Source organism: Hyla sarda, chromosome 8, assembly GCF_029499605.1.
Source record: "Hyla sarda isolate aHylSar1 chromosome 8, aHylSar1.hap1, whole genome shotgun sequence".
NCBI lineage: Eukaryota > Metazoa > Chordata > Amphibia > Anura > Hylidae > Hyla > Hyla sarda.
This window is the reverse complement of record NC_079196.1, coordinates 118,571,841-118,591,781: the sequence shown is the minus strand read 5'-3', so window position 1 is coordinate 118,591,781 and position 19,941 is coordinate 118,571,841. Positions and strand designations below refer to the sequence as shown.

The 19,941-nt window shown below is 43.1% G+C and overlaps 11 pseudogenes; all 11 read right to left on the bottom strand.

The window, feature by feature from the left end:
* Positions 1-869: 869 nt before the first annotated feature.
* LOC130288686 (U2 spliceosomal RNA) lies at positions 870-1,135 on the bottom strand (annotated as a pseudogene).
* A 1,472-nt stretch (positions 1,136-2,607) lies between these two features.
* LOC130288685 (U2 spliceosomal RNA) lies at positions 2,608-2,873 on the bottom strand (annotated as a pseudogene).
* A 1,486-nt stretch (positions 2,874-4,359) lies between these two features.
* Positions 4,360-4,623, bottom strand: LOC130287573 (U2 spliceosomal RNA; annotated as a pseudogene).
* Positions 4,624-6,085: 1,462 nt separating this feature from the next.
* On the bottom strand, positions 6,086-6,352 carry LOC130288733 (U2 spliceosomal RNA; annotated as a pseudogene).
* Positions 6,353-7,824: 1,472 nt separating this feature from the next.
* LOC130288684 (U2 spliceosomal RNA) lies at positions 7,825-8,090 on the bottom strand (annotated as a pseudogene).
* Positions 8,091-9,572: 1,482 nt separating this feature from the next.
* LOC130287463 (U2 spliceosomal RNA) lies at positions 9,573-9,836 on the bottom strand (annotated as a pseudogene).
* Positions 9,837-11,295: 1,459 nt separating this feature from the next.
* Positions 11,296-11,559, bottom strand: LOC130287572 (U2 spliceosomal RNA; annotated as a pseudogene).
* Positions 11,560-13,041: 1,482 nt separating this feature from the next.
* Positions 13,042-13,305, bottom strand: LOC130287571 (U2 spliceosomal RNA; annotated as a pseudogene).
* Positions 13,306-14,758: 1,453 nt separating this feature from the next.
* On the bottom strand, positions 14,759-15,022 carry LOC130287570 (U2 spliceosomal RNA; annotated as a pseudogene).
* Positions 15,023-16,487: 1,465 nt separating this feature from the next.
* On the bottom strand, positions 16,488-16,753 carry LOC130288682 (U2 spliceosomal RNA; annotated as a pseudogene).
* A 1,470-nt stretch (positions 16,754-18,223) lies between these two features.
* On the bottom strand, positions 18,224-18,490 carry LOC130288732 (U2 spliceosomal RNA; annotated as a pseudogene).
* Between the last annotated feature and the right edge of the window lie 1,451 nt (positions 18,491-19,941).

Here is a 19,941-nt window from a genome sequence, read left to right as displayed (position 1 = left end):
TCTAGCCCGTGGCATTGAATGGCATTTTAAAAGTGCTAAGGGTCCTGGTGCAATAATCCTCCCATGAGGATCAGCCTCAACGGCTTTGTAGATTGCACTCATGTCAGCAACTCCATATACATTTTTTTTTCTTCATGCTTCTTTCTTCATCCTTTTTTCTTTCTGTCATTCAGACTTTCATTCATTCGATCTCTCTCACTCACTTGCTTTAACTCATTTGTTCTCACTCACTCACTCACTCACTCAATCACTCACTCACTCATTCACTCTCACTCACTCTCACTCTCTCACTCACTCGCTCACTAAGTCAGTCTCTCTCTCTCTCTCTCTTTTTCTTTTTATATATATTTTTTTCCATCTTCTTCTTCTTCTTCTTCAGACCCTGTCATAGCACTAATGCCTTTCCAATACCACCAGCAGATGGAGACACTCCATTGCAACATTGGTTGTGAGCAGCAGTTTCTAAAAACAAATGCCTCATGGCGGATTTCCCATCCATCAATGGATGGTAAATTTTGTTTTTATAATTCACTGACCACAGAAACCAATGCATGGTCAAGCAACAGCAATGACACACCCTTGTGTATAGGCATGAGACCCTCATGTCATTTAACAGGATTCAGCACCACCCACAAGACAGCTACCTGTCATGTCATGTCAAACCTGCACAGGTGTGCTAGATTATTATTATTTAGTTTTATTTTATTTTTTTACACCAATCAGTGTGCAAACATGGTCATTAAAACGCTAAATGAATAGACGTTCATAAACCAGTCAGTGCAACTCATCATTTTGGTCTCCAATTCTCAAACTCAAATTCTCACCCACGGAGGATTAAATGAGAATCTTTCTTGTTTAACACTGGAATGGGGTGGTGCACTGTTCACTACCCGAAGATACTGCCACATCGGGTCAATGCATAGGGCGACAGAAGCAAGCTTCCAAATCAGCTCCCTTTCTCAAAAATCCATTTAATTTATGGTCCCCAGATAGGGAACGTATGTATCAGTATGTGCTCACAAGTCACCCAAGTGCAAGTATTCACACAAAAAAAAATGTGCCTCAGGATGCGATCTGTCGCAAGATCCTTTCTTTTTTTTTACACTTGATCTAAGCCAAAAGGCCTAGAGGGGATAACCGGGAAAGGGGTGGACCCAACCATGTCCCCTTCATGAGCACTCACATTACTCATAGGAATGGAAGGAAGGCTGGCAGCCAACCAGACTCCCATACACTCTCTGGGTGGGTGGCAGTCAGCCACCCATACATACATACATACAGCACAGGCTAAACCCACATCATCACTTAAAAAAAGGACAGGCGACCATTGCACTCTGATGGAGCATTTAGCAATGCAATCCATAGCCTGGCTTTTGCCTGAACCCCCATCACTCCTCCTCTTGCATATAAGACAATATTTCAGATCTGCATATGAAAACAACACGCCTACCTTTGTTGCACATAGCTGCCTGCCTGTCTCTAGTTACCCCACTGGCTGTAGCTGCGTCCCTTCCGACATGGAATAACACCAACTGTAACGATAAACTGAAAATTAACAGTATAAACCTGCATCATTTTGGACTCTGGTATTTGCTGAATCCGGGTGACCTGACAATCGATGGTGGTGCCGCTGGTGATTCTGGCCTTCTTGGAATCTGTTGGGCCTATGTGTTAGCTCACACATCACTTGGGTATCCATGGTAACTACCACAACATGGTCATCTGCAGTTTACATCTAGCCCGTGGCATTGAATGGCATTTTAAAAGTGCTAAGGGTCCTGGTGCAATAATCCTCCCATGAGGATCAGCCTCAACGGCTTTGTAGATTGCACTCATGTCAGCAACTCCATATACATTTTTTTTTCTTCATGCTTCTTTCTTCATCCTTTTTTCTTTCTGTCATTCAGACTTTCATTCATTCGATCTCTCTCACTCACTTGCTTTAACTCATTTGTTCTCACTCACTCACTCACTCACTCACTCAATCACTCACTCACTCATTCACTCTCACTCACTCTCACTCTCTCACTCACTCGCTCACTAAGTCAGTCTCTCTCTCTCTCTCTCTTTTTCTTTTTATATATATTTTTTTCCATCTTCTTCTTCTTCTTCTTCAGACCCTGTCATAGCACTAATGCCTTTCCAATACCACCAGCAGATGGAGACACTCCATTGCAACATTGGTTGTGAGCAGCAGTTTCTAAAAACAAATGCCTCATGGCGGATTTCCCATCCATCAATGGATGGTAAATTTTGTTTTTATCATTCACTGACCACAGAAACCAATGCATGGTCAAGCAACAGCAATGACACACCCTTGTGTATAGGCATGAGACCCTCATGTCATTTAACAGGATTCAGCACCACCCACAAGACAGCTACCTGTCATGTCATGTCAAACCTGCACAGGTGTGCTAGATTATTATTATTTAGTTTTATTTTATTTTTTTACACCAATCAGTGTGCAAACATGGTCATTAAAACGCTAAATGAATAGACGTTCATAAACCAGTCAGTGCAACTCATCATTTTGGTCTCCAATTCTCAAACTCAAATTCTCACCCACGGAGGATTAAATGAGAATCTTTCTTGTTTAACACTGGAATGGGGTGGTGCACTGTTCACTACCCGAAGATACTGCCACATCGGGTCAATGCATAGGGCGACAGAAGCAAGCTTCCAAATCAGCTCCCTTTCTCAAAAATCCATTTAATTTATGGTCCCCAGATAGGGAACGTATGTATCAGTATGTGCTCACAAGTCACCCAAGTGCAAGTATTCACACAAAAAAAAATGTGCCTCAGGATGCGATCTGTCGCAAGATCCTTTCTTTTTTTTTACACTTGATCTAAGCCAAAAGGCCTAGAGGGGATAACCGGGAAAGGGGTGGACCCAACCATGTCCCCTTCATGAGCACTCACATTACTCATAGGAATGGAAGGAAGGCTGGCAGCCAACCAGACTCCCATACACTCTCTGGGTGGGTGGCAGTCAGCCACCCATACATACATACATACAGCACAGGCTAAACCCACATCATCACTTAAAAAAAGGACAGGCGACCATTGCACTCTGATGGAGCATTTAGCAATGCAATCCATAGCCTGGCTTTTGCCTGAACCCCCATCACTCCTCCTCTTGCATATAAGACAATATTTCAGATCTGCATATGAAAACAACACGCCTACCTTTGTTGCACATAGCTGCCTGCCTGTCTCTAGTTACCCCACTGGCTGTAGCTGCGTCCCTTCCGACATGGAATAACACCAACTGTAACGATAAACTGAAAATTAACAGTATAAACCTGCATCATTTTGGACTCTGGTATTTGCTGAATCCGGGTGACCTGACAATCGATGGTGGTGCCGCTGGTGATTCTGGCCTTCTTGGAATCTGTTGGGCCTATGTGTTAGCTCACACATCACTTGGGTATCCATGGTAACTACCACAACATGGTCATCTGCAGTTTACATCTAGCCCGTGGCATTGAATGGCATTTTAAAAGTGCTAAGGGTCCTGGTGCAATAATCCTCCCATGAGGATCAGCCTCAACGGCTTTGTAGATTGCACTCATGTCAGCAACTCCATATACATTTTTTTTTCTTCATGCTTCTTTCTCCATCCTTTTTTCTTTCTGTCATTCAGACTTTCATTCATTCGATCTCTCTCACTCACTTGCTTTAACTCATTTGTTCTCACTCACTCACTCACTCAATCACTCACTCACTCATTCACTCTCACTCACTCACTCTCACTCTCTCACTCACTCACTCACTCACTAAGTCAGTCTCTCTCTCTCTCTCTCTCTCTCTCTTTTTCTTTTTATATATATTTTTTTCCGTCTTCTTATTCTTCTTCTTCTTCTTCAGACCCTGTCATAGCACTAATGCCTTTCCAATACCACCAGCAGATGGAGACACTCCATTGCAACATTGGTTGTGAGCAGCAGTTTCTAAAAACAAATGCCTCATGGCGGATTTCCCATCCATCAATGGATGGTAAATTTTGTTTTTATCATTCACTGACCACAGAAACCAATGCATGGTCAAGCAACAGCAATGACACACCCTTGTGTATAGGCATGAGACCCTCATGTCATTTAACAGGATTCAGCACCACCCACAAGACAGCTACCTGTCATGTCATGTCAAACCTGCACAGGTGTGCTAGATTATTATTATTTAGTTTTATTTTATTTTTTTACACCAATCAGTGTGCAAACATGGTCATTAAAACGCTAAATGAATAGACGTTCATAAACCAGTCAGTGCAACTCATCATTTTGGTCTCCAATTCTCAAACTCAAATTCTCACCCACGGAGGATTAAATGAGAATCTTTCTTGTTTAACACTGGAATGGGGTGGTGCACTGTTCACTACCCGAAGATACTGCCACATCGGGTCAATGCATAGGGCGACAGAAGCAAGCTTCCAAATCAGCTCCCTTTCTCAAAAATCCATTTAATTTATGGTCCCCAGATAGGGAACGTATGTATCAGTATGTGCTCACAAGTCACCCAAGTGCAAGTATTCACACAAAAAAAAACGTGCCTCAGGATGCGATCTGTCGCAAGATCCTTTCTTTTTTTACACTTGATCTAAGCCAAAAGGCCTAGAGGGGATAACCGGGAAAGGGGTGGACCCAACCATGTCCCCTTCATGAGCACTCACATTACTCATAGGAATGGAAGGAATGCTGGCAGCCAACCAGACTCCCATACACTCTCTGGGTGGGTGGCAGTCAGCCACCCATACATACAGCACAGGCTAAACCCACATCATCACTTAAAAAAAGGACAGGCGACCATTGCACTCTGATGGAGCATTTAGCAATGCAATCCATAGCCTGGCTTTTGCCTGAACCCCCATCACTCCTCCTCTTGCATATAAGACAATATTTCAGATCTGCATATGAAAACAACACGCCTACCTTTGTTGCACATAGCTGCCTGCCTGTCTCTAGTTACCCCACTGGCTGTAGCTGCGTCCCTTCCGACATGGAATAACACCAACTGTAACGATAAACTGAAAATTAACAGTATAAACCTGCATCATTTTGGACTCTGGTATTTGCTGAATCCGGGTGACCTGACAATCGATGGTGGTGCCGCTGGTGATTCTGGCCTTCTTGGAATCTGTTGGGCCTATGTGTTAGCTCACACATCACTTGGGTATCCATGGTAACTACCACAACATGGTCATCTGCAGTTTACATCTAGCCCGTGGCATTGAATGGCATTTTAAAAGTGCTAAGGGTCCTGGTGCAATAATCCTCCCATGAGGATCAGCCTCAACGGCTTTGTAGATTGCACTCATGTCAGCAACTCCATATACATTTTTTTTTCTTCATGCTTCTTTCTTCATCCTTTTTTCTTTCTGTCATTCAGACTTTCATTCATTCGATCTCTCTCACTCACTTGCTTTAACTCATTTGTTCTCACTCACTCACTCACTCAATCACTCACTCACTCATTCACTCTCACTCACTCTCACTCTCTCACTCACTCGCTCACTAAGTCAGTCTCTCTCTCTCTCTCTCTTTTTCTTTTTATATATATTTTTTTCCATCTTCTTCTTCTTCTTCTTCTTCTTCAGACCCTGTCATAGCACTAATGCCTTTCCAATACCACCAGCAGATGGAGACACTCCATTGCAACATTGGTTGTGAGCAGCAGTTTCTAAAAACAAATGCCTCATGGCGGATTTCCCATCCATCAATGGATGGTAAATTTTGTTTTTATCATTCACTGACCACAGAAACCAATGCATGGTCAAGCAACAGCAATGACACACCCTTGTTTATAGGCATGAGACCCTCATGTCATTTAACAGGATTCAGCACCACCCACAAGACAGCTACCTGTCATGTCATGTCAAACCTGCACAGGTGTGCTAGATTATTATTATTTAGTTTTATTTTATTTTTTTACACCAATCAGTGTGCAAACATGGTCATTAAAACGCTAAATGAATAGACGTTCATAAACCAGTCAGTGCAACTCATCATTTTGGTCTCCAATTCTCAAACTCAAATTCTCACCCACGGAGGATTAAATGAGAATCTTTCTTGTTTAACACTGGAATGGGGTGGTGCACTGTTCACTACCCGAAGATACTGCCACATCGGGTCAATGCATAGGGCGACAGAAGCAAGCTTCCAAATCAGCTCCCTTTCTCAAAAATCCATTTAATTTATGGTCCCCAGATAGGGAACGTATGTATCAGTATGTGCTCACAAGTCACCCAAGTGCAAGTATTCACACAAAAAAAAATGTGCCTCAGGATGCGATCTGTCGCAAGATCCTTTCTTTTTTTTTTACACTTGATCTAAGCCAAAAGGCCTAGAGGGGATAACCGGGAAAGGGGTGGACCCAACCATGTCCCCTTCATGAGCACTCACATTACTCATAGGAATGGAAGGAAGGCTGGCAGCCAACCAGACTCCCATACACTCTCTGGGTGGGTGGCAGTCAGCCACCCATACATACATACATACAGCACAGGCTAAACCCACATCATCACTTAAAAAAAGGACAGGCGACCATTGCACTCTGATGGAGCATTTAGCAATGCAATCCATAGCCTGGCTTTTGCCTGAACCCCCATCACTCCTCCTCTTGCATATAAGACAATATTTCAGATCTGCATATGAAAACAACACGCCTACCTTTGTTGCACATAGCTGCCTGCCTGTCTCTAGTTACCCCACTGGCTGTAGCTGCGTCCCTTCCGGCATGGAATAACACCAACTGTAACGATAAACTGAAAATTAACAGTATAAACCTGCATCATTTTGGACTCTGGTATTTGCTGAATCCGGGTGACCTGACAATCGATGGTGGTGCCGCTGGTGATTCTGGCCTTCTTGGAATCTGTTGGGCCTATGTGTTAGCTCACACATCACTTGGGTATCCATGGTAACTACCACAACATGGTCATCTGCAGTTTACATCTAGCCCGTGGCATTGAATGGCATTTTAAAAGTGCTAAGGGTCCTGGTGCAATAATCCTCCCATGAGGATCAGCCTCAACGGCTTTGTAGATTGCACTCATGTCAGCAACTCCATATACATTTTTTTTTCTTCATGCTTCTTTCTTCATCCTTTTTTCTTTCTGTCATTCAGACTTTCATTCATTCGATCTCTCTCACTCACTTGCTTTAACTCATTTGTTCTCACTCACTCACTCACTCACTCACTCAATCACTCACTCACTCATTCACTCTCACTCACTCTCACTCTCTCACTCACTCGCTCACTAAGTCAGTCTCTCTCTCTCTCTCTCTTTTTCTTTTTATATATATTTTTTTCCATCTTCTTCTTCTTCTTCTTCAGACCCTGTCATAGCACTAATGCCTTTCCAATACCACCAGCAGATGGAGACACTCCATTGCAACATTGGTTGTGAGCAGCAGTTTCTAAAAACAAATGCCTCATGGCGGATTTCCCATCCATCAATGGATGGTAAATTTTGTTTTTATAATTCACTGACCACAGAAACCAATGCATGGTCAAGCAACAGCAATGACACACCCTTGTGTATAGGCATGAGACCCTCATGTCATTTAACAGGATTCAGCACCACCCACAAGACAGCTACCTGTCATGTCATGTCAAACCTGCACAGGTGTGCTAGATTATTATTATTTAGTTTTATTTTATTTTTTTACACCAATCAGTGTGCAAACATGGTCATTAAAACGCTAAATGAATAGACGTTCATAAACCAGTCAGTGCAACTCATCATTTTGGTCTCCAATTCTCAAACTCAAATTCTCACCCACGGAGGATTAAATGAGAATCTTTCTTGTTTAACACTGGAATGGGGTGGTGCACTGTTCACTACCCGAAGATACTGCCACATCGGGTCAATGCATAGGGCGACAGAAGCAAGCTTCCAAATCAGCTCCCTTTCTCAAAAATCCATTTAATTTATGGTCCCCAGATAGGGAACGTATGTATCAGTATGTGCTCACAAGTCACCCAAGTGCAAGTATTCACACAAAAAAAAATGTGCCTCAGGATGCGATCTGTCGCAAGATCCTTTCTTTTTTTTTACACTTGATCTAAGCCAAAAGGCCTAGAGGGGATAACCGGGAAAGGGGTGGACCCAACCATGTCCCCTTCATGAGCACTCACATTACTCATAGGAATGGAAGGAAGGCTGGCAGCCAACCAGACTCCCATACACTCTCTGGGTGGGTGGCAGTCAGCCACCCATACATACATACATACAGCACAGGCTAAACCCACATCATCACTTAAAAAAAGGACAGGCGACCATTGCACTCTGATGGAGCATTTAGCAATGCAATCCATAGCCTGGCTTTTGCCTGAACCCCCATCACTCCTCCTCTTGCATATAAGACAATATTTCAGATCTGCATATGAAAACAACACGCCTACCTTTGTTGCACATAGCTGCCTTCCTGTCTCTAGTTACCCCACTGGCTGTAGCTGCGTCCCTTCCGACATGGAATAACACCAACTGTAACGATAAACTGAAAATTAACAGTATAAACCTGCATCATTTTGGACTCTGGTATTTGCTGAATCCGGGTGACCTGACAATCGATGGTGGTGCCGCTGGTGATTCTGGCCTTCTTGGAATCTGTTGGGCCTATGTGTTAGCTCACACATCACTTGGGTATCCATGGTAACTACCACAACATGGTCATCTGCAGTTTACATCTAGCCCGTGGCATTGAATGGCATTTTAAAAGTGCTAAGGGTCCTGGTGCAATAATCCTCCCATGAGGATCAGCCTCAACGGCTTTGTAGATTGCACTCATGTCAGCAACTCCATATACATTTTTTTTTCTTCATGCTTCTTTCTTCATCCTTTTTTCTTTCTGTCATTCAGACTTTCATTCATTCGATCTCTCTCACTCACTTGCTTTAACTCATTTGTTCTCACTCACTCACTCACTCAATCACTCACTCACTCATTCACTCTCACTCACTCTCACTCTCTCACTCACTCACTCACTAAGTCAGTCTCTCTCTCTCTCTCTCTCTCTCTCTCTCTTTTTCTTTTTATATATATTTTTTTCCGTCTTCTTCTTCTTCTTCTTCTTCTTCAGACCCTGTCATAGCACTAATGCCTTTCCAATACCACCAGCAGATGGAGACACTCCATTGCAACATTGGTTGTGAGCAGCAGTTTCTAAAAACAAATGCCTTATGGCGGATTTCCCATCCATCAATGGATGGTAAATTTTGTTTTTATCATTCACTGACCACAGAAACCAATGCATTGTCAAGCAACAGCAATGACACACCCTTGTGTATAGGCATGAGACCCTCATGTCATTTAACAGGATTCAGCACCACCCACAAGACAGCTACCTGTCATGTCATGTCAAACCTGCACAGGTGTGCTAGATTATTATTATTTAGTTTTATTTTATTTTTTTACACCAATCAGTGTGCAAACATGGTCATTAAAACGCTAAATGAATAGACGTTCATAAACCAGTCAGTGCAACTCATCATTTTGGTCTCCAATTCTCAAACTCAAATTCTCACCCACGGAGGATTAAATGAGAATCTTTCTTGTTTAACACTGGAATGGGGTGGTGCACTGTTCACTACCCGAAGATACTGCCACATCGGGTCAATGCATAGGGCGACAGAAGCAAGCTTCCAAATCAGCTCCCTTTCTCAAAAATCCATTTAATTTATGGTCCCCAGATAGGGAACATATGTATCAGTATGTGCTCACAAGTCACCCAAGTGCAAGTATTCACACAAAAAAAAACGTGCCTCAGGATGCGATCTGTCGCAAGATCCTTTCTTTTTTTACACTTGATCTAAGCCAAAAGGCCTAGAGGGGATAACCGGGAAAGGGGTGGACCCAACCATGTCCCCTTCATGAGCACTCACATTACTCATAGGAATGGAAGGAATGCTGGCAGCCAACCAGACTCCCATACACTCTCTGGGTGGGTGGCAGTCAGCCACCCATACATACAGCACAGGCTAAACCCACATCATCACTTAAAAAAAGGACAGGCGACCATTGCACTCTGATGGAGCATTTAGCAATGCAATCCATAGCCTGGCTTTTGCCTGAACCCCCATCACTCCTCCTCTTGCATATAAGACAATATTTCAGATCTGCATATGAAAACAACACGCCTACCTTTGTTGCACATAGCTGCCTGCCTGTCTCTAGTTACCCCACTGGCTGTAGCTGCATCCCTTCCGACATGGAATAACACCAACTGTAACGATAAACTGAAAATTAACAGTATAAACCTGCATCATTTTGGACTCTGGTATTTGCTGAATCCGGGTGACCTGACAATCGATGGTGGTGCCGCTGGTGATTCTGGCCTTCTTGGAATCTGTTGGGCCTATGTGTTAGCTCACACATCACTTGGGTATCCATGGTAACTACCACAACATGGTCATCTGCAGTTTACATCTAGCCCGTGGCATTGAATGGCATTTTAAAAGTGCTAAGGGTCCTGGTGCAATAATCCTCCCATGAGGATCAGCCTCAACGGCTTTGTAGATTGCACTCATGTCAGCAACTCCATATACATTTTTTTTTTCTTCATGCTTCTTTCTTCATCCTTTTTTCTTTCTGTCATTCAGACTTTCATTCATTCGATCTCTCTCACTCACTTGCTTTAACTCATTTGTTCTCACTCACTCACTCACTCAATCACTCACTCACTCATTCACTCTCACTCACTCTCACTCTCTCACTCACTCGCTCACTAAGTCAGTCTCTCTCTCTCTCTCTCTTTTTCTTTTTATATATATTTTTTTCCGTCTTCTTCTTCTTCTTCTTCAGACCCTGTCATAGCACTAATGCCTTTCCAATACCACCAGCAGATGGAGACACTCCATTGCAACATTGGTTGTGAGCAGCAGTTTCTAAAAACAAATGCCTCATGGCGGATTTCCCATCCATCAATGGATGGTAAATTTTGTTTTTATCATTCACTGACCACAGAAACCAATGCATGGTCAAGCAACAGCAATGACACACCCTTGTGTATAGGCATGAGACCCTCATGTCATTTAACAGGATTCAGCACCACCCACAAGACAGCTACCTGTCATGTCATGTCAAACCTGCACAGGTGTGCTAGATTATTATTATTTAGTTTTATTTTAATTTTTTTTACACCAATCAGTGTGCAAACATGGTCATTAAAACGCTAAATGAATAGACGTTCATAAACCAGTCAGTGCAACTCATCATTTTGGTCTCCAATTCTCAAACTCAAATTCTCACCCACGGAGGATTAAATGAGAATCTTTCTTGTTTAACACTGGAATGGGGTGGTGCACTGTTCACTACCCGAAGATACTGCCACATCGGGTCAATGCATAGGGCGACAGAAGCAAGCTTCCAAATCAGCTCCCTTTCTCAAAAATCCATTTAATTTATGGTCCCCAGATAGGGAACGTATGTATCAGTATGTGCTCACAAGTCACCCAAGTGCAAGTATTCACACAAAAAAAAACGTGCCTCAGGATGCGATCTGTCGCAAGATCCTTTCTTTTTTTACACTTGATCTAAGCCAAAAGGCCTAGAGGGGATAACCGGGAAAGGGGTGGACCCAACCATGTCCCCTTCATGAGCACTCACATTACTCATAGGAATGGAAGGAAGGCTGGCAGCCAACCAGACTCCCATACACTCTCTGGGTGGGTGGCAGTCAGCCACCCATACATACATACATACAGCACAGGCTAAACCCACATCATCACTTAAAAAAAGGACAGGCGACCATTGCACTCTGATGGAGCATTTAGCAATGCAATCCATAGCCTGGCTTTTGCCTGAACCCCCATCACTCCTCCTCTTGCATATAAGACAATATTTCAGATCTGCATATGAAAACAACACGCCTACCTTTGTTGCACATAGCTGCCTGCCTGTCTCTAGTTACCCCACTGGCTGTAGCTGCGTCCCTTCCGACATGGAATAACACCAACTGTAACGATAAACTGAAAATTAACAGTATAAACCTGCATCATTTTGGACTCTGGTATTTGCTGAATCCGGGTGACCTGACAATCGATGGTGGTGCCGCTGGTGATTCTGGCCTTCTTGGAATCTGTTGGGCCTATGTGTTAGCTCACACATCACTTGGGTATCCATGGTAACTACCACAACATGGTCATCTGCAGTTTACATCTAGCCCGTGGCATTGAATGGCATTTTAAAAGTGCTAAGGGTCCTGGTGCAATAATCCTCCCATGAGGATCAGCCTCAACGGCTTTGTAGATTGCACTCATGTCAGCAACTCCATATACATTTTTTTTTCTTCATGCTTCTTTCTTCATCCTTTTTTCTTTCTGTCATTCAGACTTTCATTCATTCGATCTCTCTCACTCACTTGCTTTAACTCATTTGTTCTCACTCACTCACTCACTCACTCAATCACTCACTCACTCATTCACTCTCACTCACTCTCACTCTCTCACTCACTCACTCACTAAGTCAGTCTCTCTCTCTCTCTCTCTCTCTCTCTTTTTCTTTTTATATATATTTTTTTCCGTCTTCTTCTTCTTCTTCTTCTTCTTCAGACCCTGTCATAGCACTAATGCCTTTCCAATACCACCAGCAGATGGAGACACTCCATTGCAACATTGGTTGTGAGCAGCAGTTTCTAAAAACAAATGCCTCATGGCGGATTTCCCATCCATCAATGGATGGTAAATTTTGTTTTTATCATTCACTGACCACAGAAACCAATGCATGGTCAAGCAACAGCAATGACACACCCTTGTGTATAGGCATGAGACCCTCATGTCATTTAACAGGATTCAGCACCACCCACAAGACAGCTACCTGTCATGTCATGTCAAACCTGCACAGGTGTGCTAGATTATTATTATTTAGTTTTATTTTATTTTTTTACACCAATCAGTGTGCAAACATGGTCATTAAAACGCTAAATGAATAGACGTGCATAAACCAGTCAGTGCAACTCATCATTTTGGTCTCCAATTCTCAAACTCAAATTCTCACCCACAGAGGATTAAATGAGAATCTTTCTTGTTTAACACTGGAATGGGGTGGTGCACTGTTCACTACCCGAAGATACTGCCACATCGGGTCAATGCATAGGGCGACAGAAGCAAGCTTCCAAATCAGCTCCCTTTCTCAAAAATCCATTTAATTTATGGTCCCCAGATAGGGAACGTATGTATCAGTATGTGCTCACAAGTCACCCAAGTGCAAGTATTCACACAAAAAAAAACGTGCCTCAGGATGCGATCTGTCGCAAGATCCTTTCTTTTTTTACACTTGATCTAAGCCAAAAGGCCTAGAGGGGATAACCGGGAAAGGGGTGGACCCAACCATGTCCCCTTCATGAGCACTCACATTACTCATAGGAATGGAAGGAAGGCTGGCAGCCAACCAGACTCCCATACACTCTCTGGGTGGGTGGCAGTCAGCCACCCATACATACATACATACAGCACAGGCTAAACCCACATCATCACTTAAAAAAAGGACAGGCGACCATTGCACTCTGATGGAGCATTTAGCAATGCAATCCATAGCCTGGCTTTTGCCTGAACCCCCATCACTCCTCCTCTTGCATATAAGACAATATTTCAGATCTGCATATGAAAACAACACGCCTACCTTTGTTGCACATAGCTGCCTGCCTGTCTCTAGTTACCCCACTGGCTGTAGCTGCGTCCCTTCCGACATGGAATAACACCAACTGTAACGATAAACTGAAAATTAACAGTATAAACCTGCATCATTTTGGACTCTGGTATTTGCTGAATCCGGGTGACCTGACAATCGATGGTGGTGCCGCTGGTGATTCTGGCCTTCTTGGAATCTGTTGGGCCTATGTGTTAGCTCACACATCACTTGGGTATCCATGGTAACTACCACAACATGGTCATCTGCAGTTTACATCTAGCCCGTGGCATTGAATGGCATTTTAAAAGTGCTAAGGGTCCTGGTGCAATAATCCTCCCATGAGGATCAGCCTCAACGGCTTTGTAGATTGCACTCATGTCAGCAACTCCATATACATTTTTTTTCTTCATGCTTCTTTCTTCATCCATTTTTCTTTCTGTCATTCAGACTTTCATTCATTCGATCTCTCTCACTCACTTGCTTTAACTCATTTGTTCTCACTCACTCACTCAATCACTCACTCATTCACTCTCACTCACTCTCACTCTCTCACTCACTCGCTCACTAAGTCAGTCTCTCTCTCTCTCTCTTTTTCTTTTTATATATATTTTTTTCCGTCTTCTTCTTCTTCTTCTTCAGACCCTGTCATAGCACTAATGCCTTTCCAATACCACCAGCAGATGGAGACACTCCATTGCAACATTGGTTGTGAGCAGCAGTTTCTAAAAACAAATGCCTCATGGCGGATTTCCCATCCATCAATGGATGGTAAATTTTGTTTTTATCATTCACTGACCACAGAAACCAATGCATGGTCAAGCAACAGCAATGACACACCCTTGTGTATAGGCATGAGACCCTCATGTCATTTAACAGGATTCAGCACCACCCACAAGACAGCTACCTGTCATGTCATGTCAAACCTGCACAGGTGTGCTAGATTATTATTATTTAGTTTTATTTTATTTTTTTACACCAATCAGTGTGCAAACATGGTCATTAAAACGCTAAATGAATAGACGTTCATAAACCAGTCAGTGCAACTCATCATTTTGGTCTCCAATTCTCAAACTCAAATTCTCACCCACGGAGGATTAAATGAGAATCTTTCTTGTTTAACACTGGAATGGGGTGGTGCACTGTTCACTACCCGAAGATACTGCCACATCGGGTCAATGCATAGGGCGACAGAAGCAAGCTTCCAAATCAGCTCCCTTTCTCAAAAATCCATTTAATTTATGGTCCCCAGATAGGGAACGTATGTATCAGTATGTGCTCACAAGTCACCCAAGTGCAAGTATTCACACAAAAAAAAACGTGCCTCAGGATGCGATCTGTCGCAAGATCCTTTCTTTTTTTACACTTGATCTAAGCCAAAAGGCCTAGAGGGGATAACCGGGAAAGGGGTGGACCCAACCATGTCCCCTTCATGAGCACTCACATTACTCATAGGAATGGAAGGAAGGCTGGCAGCCAACCAGACTCCCATACACTCTCTGGGTGGGTGGCAGTCAGCCACCCATACATACATACATACAGCACAGGCTAAACCCACATCATCACTTAAAAAAAGGACAGGCGACCATTGCACTCTGATGGAGCATTTAGCAATGCAATCCATAGCCTGGCTTTTGCCTGAACCCCCATCACTCCTCCTCTTGCATATAAGACAATATTTCAGATCTGCATATGAAAACAACACGCCTACCTTTGTTGCACATAGCTGCCTGCCTGTCTCTAGTTACCCCACTGGCTGTAGCTGCGTCCCTTCCGACATGGAATAACACCAACTGTAACGATAAACTGAAAATTAACAGTATAAACCTGCATCATTTTGGACTCTGGTATTTGCTGAATCCGGGTGACCTGACAATCGATGGTGGTGCCGCTGGTGATTCTGGCCTTCTTGGAATCTGTTGGGCCTATGTGTTAGCTCACACATCACTTGGGTATCCATGGTAACTACCACAACATGGTCATCTGCAGTTTACATCTAGCCCATGGCATTGAATGGCATTTTAAAAGTGCTAAGGGTCCTGGTGCAATAATCCTCCCATGAGGATCAGCCTCAACGGCTTTGTAGATTGCACTCATGTCAGCAACTCCATATACATTTTTTTTTTCTTCATGCTTCTTTCTTCATCCTTTTTTCTTTCTGTCATTCAGACTTTCATTCATTCGATCTCTCTCACTCACTTGCTTTAACTCATTTGTTCTCACTCACTCACTCACTCAATCACTCACTCACTCATTCACTCTCACTCACTCTCACTCTCTCACTCACTCGCTCACTAAGTCAGTCTCTCTCTCTCTCTCTCTTTTTCTTTTTATATATATTTTTTTCCGTCTTCTTCTTCTTCTTCTTCAGACCCTGTCATAGCACTAATGCCTTTCCAATACCACCAGCAGATGGAGACACTCCATTGCAACATTGGTTGTGAGCAGCAGTTTCTAAAAACAAATGCCTCATGGCGGATTTCCCATCCATCAATGGATGGTAAATTTTGTTTTTATCATTCACTGACCACAGAAACCAATGCATGGTCAAGCAACAGCAATGACACACCCTTGTGTATAGGCATGAGACCCTCATGTCATTTAACAGGATTCAGCACCACCCACAAGACAGCTACCTGTCATGTCATGTCAAACCTGCACAGGTGTGCTAGATTATTATTATTTAGTTTTATTTTATTTTTTTACACCAATCAGTGTGCAAACATGGTCATTAAAACGCTAAATGAATAGACGTTCATAAACCAGTCAGTGCAACTCATCATTTTGGTCTCCAATTCTCAAACTCAAATTCTCACCCACGGAGGATTAAATGAGAATCTTTCTTGTTTAACACTGGAATGGGGTGGTGCACTGTTCACTACCCGAAGATACTGCCACATCGGGTCAATGCATAGGGCGACAGAAGCAAGCTTCCAAATCAGCTCCCTTTCTCAAAAATCCATTTAATTTATGGTCCCCAGATAGGGAACGTATGTATCAGTATGTGCTCACAAGTCACCCAAGTGCAAGTATTCACACAAAAAAAAACGTGCCTCAGGATGCGATCTGTCGCAAGATCCTTTCTTTTTTTTTACACTTGATCTAAGCCAAAAGGCCTAGAGGGGATAACCGGGAAAGGGGTGGACCCAACCATGTCCCCTTCATGAGCACTCACATTACTCATAGGAATGGAAGGAAGGCTGGCAGCCAACCAGACTCCCATACACTCTCTGGGTGGGTGGCAGTCAGCCACCCATACATACATACATACAGCACAGGCTAAACCCACATCATCACTTAAAAAAAGGACAGGCGACCATTGCACTCTGATGGAGCATTTAGCAATGCAATCCATAGCCTGGCTTTTGCCTGAACCCCCATCACTCCTCCTCTTGCATATAAGACAATATTTCAGATCTGCATATGAAAACAACACGCCTACCTTTGTTGCACATAGCTGCCTGCCTGTCTCTAGTTACCCCACTGGCTGTAGCTGCGTCCCTTCCGACATGGAATAACACCAACTGTAACGATAAACTGAAAATTAACAGTATAAACCTGCATCATTTTGGACTCTGGTATTTGCTGAATCCGGGTGACCTGACAATCGATGGTGGTGCCGCTGGTGATTCTGGCCTTCTTGGAATCTGTTGGGCCTATGTGTTAGCTCACACATCACTTGGGTATCCATGGTAACTACCACAACATGGTCATCTGCAGTTTACATCTAGCCCGTGGCATTGAATGGCATTTTAAAAGTGCTAAGGGTCCTGGTGCAATAATCCTCCCATGAGGATCAGCCTCAACGGCTTTGTAGATTGCACTCATGTCAGCAACTCCATATACATTTTTTTTTCTTCATGCTTCTTTCTTCATCCTTTTTTCTTTCTGTCATTCAGACTTTCATTCATTCGATCTCTCTCACTCACTTGCTTTAACTCATTTGTTCTCACTCACTCACTCACTCAATCACTCACTCACTCATTCACTCTCACTCACTCTCACTCTCTCACTCACTCGCTCACTAAGTCAGTCTCTCTCTCTCTCTCTCTTTTTCTTTTTATATATATTTTTTTCCATCTTCTTCTTCTTCTTCTTCTTCTTCAGACCCTGTCATAGCACTAATGCCTTTCCAATACCACCAGCAGATGGAGACACTCCATTGCAACATTGGTTGTGAGCAGCAGTTTCTAAAAACAAATGCCTCATGGCGGATTTCCCATCCATCAATGGATGGTAAATTTTGTTTTTATCATTCACTGACCACAGAAACCAATGCATGGTCAAGCAACAGCAATGACACACCCTTGTTTATAGGCATGAGACCCTCATGTCATTTAACAGGATTCAGCACCACCCACAAGACAGCTACCTGTCATGTCATGTCAAACCTGCACAGGTGTGCTAGATTATTATTATTTAGTTTTATTTTATTTTTTTACACCAATCAGTGTGCAAACATGGTCATTAAAACGCTAAATGAATAGACGTTCATAAACCAGTCAGTGCAACTCATCATTTTGGTCTCCAATTCTCAAACTCAAATTCTCACCCACGGAGGATTAAATGAGAATCTTTCTTGTTTAACACTGGAATGGGGTGGTGCACTGTTCACTACCCGAAGATACTGCCACATCGGGTCAATGCATAGGGCGACAGAAGCAAGCTTCCAAATCAGCTCCCTTTCTCAAAAATCCATTTAATTTATGGTCCCCAGATAGGGAACGTATGTATCAGTATGTGCTCACAAGTCACCCAAGTGCAAGTATTCACACAAAAAAAAATGTGCCTCAGGATGCGATCTGTCGCAAGATCCTTTCTTTTTTTTTTACACTTGATCTAAGCCAAAAGGCCTAGAGGGGATAACCGGGAAAGGGGTGGACCCAACCATGTCCCCTTCATGAGCACTCACATTACTCATAGGAATGGAAGGAAGGCTGGCAGCCAACCAGACTCCCATACACTCTCTGGGTGGGTGGCAGTCAGCCACCCATACATACATACATACAGCACAGGCTAAACCCACATCATCACTTAAAAAAAGGACAGGCGACCATTGCACTCTGATGGAGCATTTAGCAATGCAATCCATAGCCTGGCTTTTGCCTGAACCCCCATCACTCCTCCTCTTGCATATAAGACAATATTTCAGATCTGCATATGAAAACAACACGCCTACCTTTGTTGCACATAGCTGCCTGCCTGTCTCTAGTTACCCCACTGGCTGTAGCTGCGTCCCTTCCGGCATGGAATAACACCAACTGTAACGATAAACTGAAAATTAACAGTATAAACCTGCATCATTTTGGACTCTGGTATTTGCTGAATCCGGGTGACCTGACAATCGATGGTGGTGCCGCTGGTGATTCTGGCCTTCTTGGAATCTGTTGGGCCTATGTGTTAGCTCACACATCACTTGGGTATCCATGGTAACTACCACAACATGGTCATCTGCAGTTTACATCTAGCCCGTGGCATTGAATGGCATTTTAAAAGTGCTAAGGGTCCTGGTGCAATAATCCTCCCATGAGGATCAGCCTCAACGGCTTTGTAGATTGCACTCATGTCAGCAACTCCATATACATTTTTTTTTCTTCATGCTTCTTTCTTCATCCTTTTTTCTTTCTGTCATTCAGACTTTCATTCATTCGATCTCTCTCACTCACTTGCTTTAACTCATTTGTTCTCACTCACTCACTCACTCAATCACTCACTCACTCATTCACTCTCACTCACTCTCACTCTCTCACTCACTCACTCACTAAGTCAGTCTCTCTCTCTCTCTCTCTCTCTTTTTCTTTTTATATATATTTTTTTCCGTCTTCTTCTTCTTCTTCTTCTTCTTCTTCAGACCCTGTCATAGCACTAATGCCTTTCCAATACCACCAGCAGATGGAGACACTCCATTGCAACATTGGTTGTGAGCAGCAGTTTCTAAAAACAAATGCCTTATGGCGGATTTCCCATCCATCAATGGATGGTAAATTTTGTTTTTATCATTCACTGACCACAGAAACCAATGCATTGTCAAGCAACAGCAATGACACACCCTTGTGTATAGGCATGAGACCCTCATGTCATTTAACAGGATTCAGCACCACCCACAAGACAGCTACCTGTCATGTCATGTCAAACCTGCACAGGTGTGCTAGATTATTATTATTTAGTTTTATTTTATTTTTTTACACCAATCAGTGTGCAAACATGGTCATTAAAACGCTAAATGAATAGACGTTCATAAACCAGTCAGTGCAACTCATCATTTTGGTCTCCAATTCTCAAACTCAAATTCTCACCCACGGAGGATTAAATGAG